This window comes from Silene latifolia, chromosome X (genome assembly GCF_048544455.1).
Source record: "Silene latifolia isolate original U9 population chromosome X, ASM4854445v1, whole genome shotgun sequence".
NCBI lineage: Eukaryota > Viridiplantae > Streptophyta > Magnoliopsida > Caryophyllales > Caryophyllaceae > Silene > Silene latifolia.
This window is the reverse complement of record NC_133537.1, coordinates 277,543,336-277,549,343: the sequence shown is the minus strand read 5'-3', so window position 1 is coordinate 277,549,343 and position 6,008 is coordinate 277,543,336.

The window sequence follows — 6,008 nt, the reverse complement described above, 5'->3', positions numbered from 1 at the left end:
ATCAGGTCATTAGGATCGGGTCATGTATAAGCCGGGTTCGAATTGCTTACGGGTCTGGTTAGTCGAGTCAATTCTTAGATTAGGTTCGGGTTGAGACAGGTTCAGGTCATTATCGAATTGGTTCATTTAATTTAAATAAATTTGTAAGGTCGGGTTCAGATCATTGTCGGATCGGTTCATTAAGATAGATTTATGGGGTCAAGTCGGATTTTGGTATAAATAGGGCTTGTTTGTTCTTGTGGGATACATATTCTGTATTTCTCACATTTATTCCCTTTCTTTTCAATATTCTCATATGTTGAAGATGTCTGGCAAAGAGGTTGCAAAGTGCTCCGATTTCGGTTCTGCTGGCCGAGACTTTGATACTCAGACTCCTTTGTCTCCTGCGACGACGCCTTTCGACCTTTCCATGTCTCTGTGTCTAGGCTTATAGGGCAAATAAGTGGTGTAATACTCCACTTAACCGAAGACGATATTCGGGTGTAATACCCCCTTGAACAGGTCCATTAATAGGCTTAAAATCTGACTACTGCTTAAAAGGATTGAATATAACACCCCGTCCCAAACCTAGGGTCGGGAGCGGTCACTCACGATAGCTCACCAGGCTATGTAAATGGCCCACGGATCAACACGGGTCCTTTACAGCGCATTTTATCCTCACTCATGCGCATCCGGGTAATCTTCTCAGGAGGTCACCCATCCTAAGACTACTCCCAGCCAAGCACGCTTAACTGTGGAGTTCTTTCGCATGGATAACCACAAAAGAAAGTGCACTTTGTTGATATGAGTAATACGTTCAATCCCTTTAAGCATTAGTCAGATTTTAAGTCTATCAATGGACCTCTTCAAGGAGGTACCCTACCCGAATATCGTTTTCGGTTCAGTGGAGTATTACACACCCCTACTTGAAGAACGCAACGTCCTCGTTGTTGGTGACCCGGGTAATCCAGACCATAAGCTCACTAGACGGTTGCAGGGTTGCTTTGATACCACTTGTAACACCCCGGTCCAAACCTGGAGTTAGGAGCGGTCACTTACGGTAGCTCGTCAGGCTGTGTACATGGCCCACAGATCAACACAGGTCCTTTCCAACGCATTTTTTCCTCACTCATGCACATCCCTGGAACCTTCCCAGGAGGTCACCCATCCTAAAACTACTCACAACCAACCACGCTTAACTGTGGAGTTCTTTCGCATGGATGACCATAAAAGAAAATGCACTTTGTTGATATGAGTAGTACTTTCAATCTTTTTAAGCACTAGTCATTTAAGCCTATCACTGGACCTCTTCAATTAACGTGGGGTGTTACAAGTGGGTCCAAAGTATCGTTGTTATGGAGTGTGGGTTCCTCGGTTCCATTCGAGCGTCGTGAGGATTTAGAAGATTTGGAGGAGAGGCCGTGAATATTATCACCGCCTCCTTGAGGAACGTAGGAGTGGGGATAGTCCAACTGTTATCACCCATCACCGCGTTCCGGAGTACTTTTTTTTACCCTGGCAGCAGTAGTCGTCTAGCTCCCGCCAAGGAGGAGATGGTCGAATCAGATTCCGAGCCGCTTAGTCCACCTCCTCTGAACCCTGACTCCGAGCGCTGATCTTTCGAGTTGGCGGCTGCGCCTAAGGCCTGTTAAACCTGAGTATATGGGCCTTAGTATTTTTTTTCTTTCTTTGGACCGAGCCCCTGTGTGGGTCCTTATGATCTCGGCTTGTAATATTTCTATTTTATCAATAGTAGTTTGTTTTTTCTCAGCTTTCTTGTTGATGTGACAGTTGATTTTGAGTTGACATGACGCTGGGTCTTTTAATTACTGCATCATGCGTGTTATGCCACGTGTTATTTACTTCCCGAGGCTTTTAGATATGGACGCATGTTGCATGGCTTTTACTAGATCTTTTTTACCTATAAATAGGCCCTTGCGAGCTTCCAAATCTTTACCCATATCGAGTCTGTCAAATAGGAGTTTTTAACAATCGTGGTTGTAGATTATGTCTAACTCTTAAGGTGCGGCTGCCCCCAATGATTAATGTCTCTTCGGATTCGGGGCCTGTTGTTGTGCTTTTTATTTGTATTAACTTCGCAAGTGTACGAATGAACGTTGTAGCTTGCAAAGGTCGAACCCTAAGGACGTAATTATGGTTCTAAGATCGTTTGTTTAAACTACTAGTTTAGTTCGATTAAAGGGAGTGGGTTGATTTAAACTAGCTAAGAAACTAGACTAGAACAAGAGAAAGAACAACTAATTGTTTAAGATGATAAAAGACGATGGTTAAGAGAACTAGGATATCGGGTTCACTCATGAAGGGAAGGGGGGACAAGAACATAGATAGGTAAAACCAAGAGCATGTGCAAGAGGAAGACTCGATCTCTCGATGTAAGACTAACCCCTAAAATAAGATTGATTAAGCTCTCACCTAATTAACCCAACCTTGATTTTAACATGTGCTTCCTAATTACTAGTCAAGCTTTCACCCAACAAGCAGAAAGATAGATTAAATGCTCAAATTCTCACCTAAGCATTCTCACAAACACCTTGTGTGCATGATAAAATCAACAAGCATGAACTCAATAGTTTCATTCTTTCTATGTCTTAATCCTCCCCTATAATCCTATAAGAGTTCCCCCTCCATCCTAGTGAGACACTACTCACAAATATTCATGATAACAAAGGTAAAAGATGGAGACTTTAGCATATAACAAGCAAGAGAAAACATGTTTGCAAATATTACTAACTAAACAATTCAAATATGTAAACAATTGAAAGATGAACAATAATAGAGAATAGATTATACCAATATTGAAGACAAAGTTGCAATCTTTGATTAAATAGAAGAATAATCTTCACCAATCTTCAATTAGCAACCCAATACTAAATGTAAATAATTGATAACAACTAATTCTAAGCTAATCTATGAAGTAATTAATATTTGATTAAGGAAAGATTAAGGATTTGATTAAGGGTTTGCATAAGATTAGGGAAATAATTTCAGATCTAGGGTTGTGTGTACAAATGATTAAGGGAGGGGGTATTTATAGGTTACACACCAATTAGGGTGGAAATTACAAAGAGGGGTATAATGCGGAAAAGGGACTCCCAGCTGGTGGACCGGCTGTCGGTTGTCTGACCGGCTGCCGGTGGTCTGACCGGCTGGGAGTTCTCTGTAAGAATAAAGCTTGGAAAATGTCATCAGGTGCTTCTGGCCGGTGGACCGGCTGCCGGTGGTCCACCGGCTGGGAGCTCATTTGACTTCTCCTTCTCCTTGTTGACTTTTGTTCTTCATCCTACTCCGATTCCTCCATTTTCGCTCCAAAACCTGCAAGACGGATATAATGTCATAGACTAGGGAATCGGGGTACAAAATGCAATGCAAGACATAGAAACTCGACTTGAATTGAGTCGGAATGAATGAAAATAGGGAGGAAGTTGGTGTAAATGAATACTATATCAAACCTCCCCACACTTGATCATTACTCGTCCCCGAGTAAGTGGGTGAGTCAAAACGAGACTCTTATTCAACTATAGACTAACTATACTAATATTATCCGATGGAAGGCAGTTAACGGGCCTCCTCCGTCCCTTCAACTCACAACGAAATGCAATGAGGTATGCACTCCTTTGCAAGGCAAGTGGGGGCTTGCGGAAAAATGCAATGCATCCAACATGTAAGCACGAAAGCAAGTAATGGAATGCATCTAACAAAAATGGTCCACTTTCCTCATTTAAGTGGCCGAGTTTTCACCACAAAAACATGGTTTTGGTCGGGAAATACCGTCTCAGAATTCCAACGGAGGTGCCAACCCCCTAAGGGTGGCCCAAGCAACCCCTATGTGACTACCAAAGCTCAATAAATTCAAGAGCGGGGAAAGGGGAAATAGAGCTAGTCCTCAAAGGTTTACAAGACCGACACAAGATTTAACTGAAGACCCATGACTAAAAGGACCCAAGTCAACGACATCCTCACGGTTTTCACTCTTCATTCATTTTAAGAACGGGTGTTTTTGTGTACGAAAAGTAGCCAAAACACTCTCCTACTACGACTCGTGAGAACGTGTCCGCAATCTAATGTGTAAGACCATCCTATGACCAAGTGAGATGCAAAAAAGGGTAATGCACATAATATGAAACAAGGGTTGTAACGGGGCTAGGGAGTAGGACGAAACGGGATTGTTGCAAGCAACATTTGGATATGTGAGGTTCAAATAGTCAACACATCACTCTTCCCACTTCTTATTGCAACACATGAGACACGTTTATGCCGTAACATAGAATTGATTACCAAAACTATGCAAAAATTGCATAAGCCCAACTCAAATTGGAAAAACTTGAAAATACTCCCATTATTTCAACAAATGAGTAACGTCTACACCCTAACAAGAGTTCGGTTTCCCAAAATCAAGCAAAAATTGTGTAAACCCGACTCACTTTGGAAAAACATCAAATGCCCATTATTCTGGCAACGGCTTTTTCTACCCCTTAAATGATGAGTAGGGGTGTTGCTTGCTCTTTCTCTATTTCTAAAACAAGTATTTACAATCACAACTTCTCTTTTTTGCATTTTTCAAAACTTTTCTAATTTTCTATTTTGTTTTCCATTTCCATTTCAAAACCTCTTATTTATTTGCAATTTGCCAAATAGAAACCAAAATCCCGACCCAAGTGAATGCATATGTCATCCACTAATATAGGTGATGCGTGTCTTTTATATGATGTTTTACACCCTATTTTACACGCATTTCAGAGCTCATTTATGTAGTTTATGCTACTATTCTCCCTATTTTTATCTGCTTTCGTGTTTTTGTACATTATTGCAGAAATGTGAAGAATCCAGCGGAAATCAAGCTAAATCCATCCCCGAGTACCTTGCATTGCATTCGACATGAAGTATTTACACAAGGAACGAACTTGGTGCGCATTTCGAGGCCTGAGAGACAACTTTCCGATGAATTAGGAGCTAACTACCAGCTATTCCAGTCGATCGACTGCCTCCTATGGTCGATCGACCAGAGCACGACATGTAGAAGCTACTGTATAGCGAGGGTTAGTCGATCGACCGGTCCCAGTGGTCGATCGACCAGACCGTGACTCTGACGCAAACTAAAAGAACGAGAAGTTTGAAGCCCATCGTAATTAGGTTTTGGGAAATAAGAACTACGTTATATTCCTATATAACGTAGCTTAGGTTTCAGTTTTAAGGATCCAGTTTTCATCATCTAGTTCTTTACATACAATTCAATAATCACTAGTTTAGTTTATTATTTCATTAATAAAGTTCTTTTTGCATTCGGTTTTGATCTTTCCTCTGAAATTCCCTTCACGGTACTTTTCTGTACTTTAGTTCAGTTCCGTTACTTTGTTCGTTCATAGTATAGAATTGCTAGGTTAGATCTCCCGAAGCCAAGTTATTGTTTTATGCTAGTCTTTTGTTCAGTTAATTTAAGCATGAATCCGAATGTTTTAATTGTTAAGTTTATTGTTGTTATTATTTCCAGTATGAGTAGCTAAACCCCTTGTGCTAGGATGTAGGGAATCTGTAGAAGTAGGCGGCATTAGAATAGTAGACCTAGAACGCGCCATGGTCGATCGACTGGGTTCCCTGGTCGATCGACTGGCCACGCGAGATTTGTTTCGTCTTAGTTAATTTAATTTCCATATTTGACGAATCGAGTGCACGCGACTAGTTGAATGTTTAGGAATTGACCGACCCAATAAAGATCGAAATATAGGGAAGGGAGATAACCTACCTAATTAAGACGACTAGATTAATGAGATCGAAAGATAAGTTAATTTAGACTTTTAAATCACTTTTCAGAACGAAAGTTAGCATTAGTGATATTAGGGACCTGTAGTGAGATCGAAAGATGTTGCCTGTTAAGAATGGACCGAGAGGACTTCTTATTTTCCCGTCTCACGTGATTGTTTTAGACCTACGTACCTAGTATTCTGCCGCCGAAACTATAGTGAACCGATCATCTTAGCACCCTTTTTATATTTGATTTCATCTACTAGCTT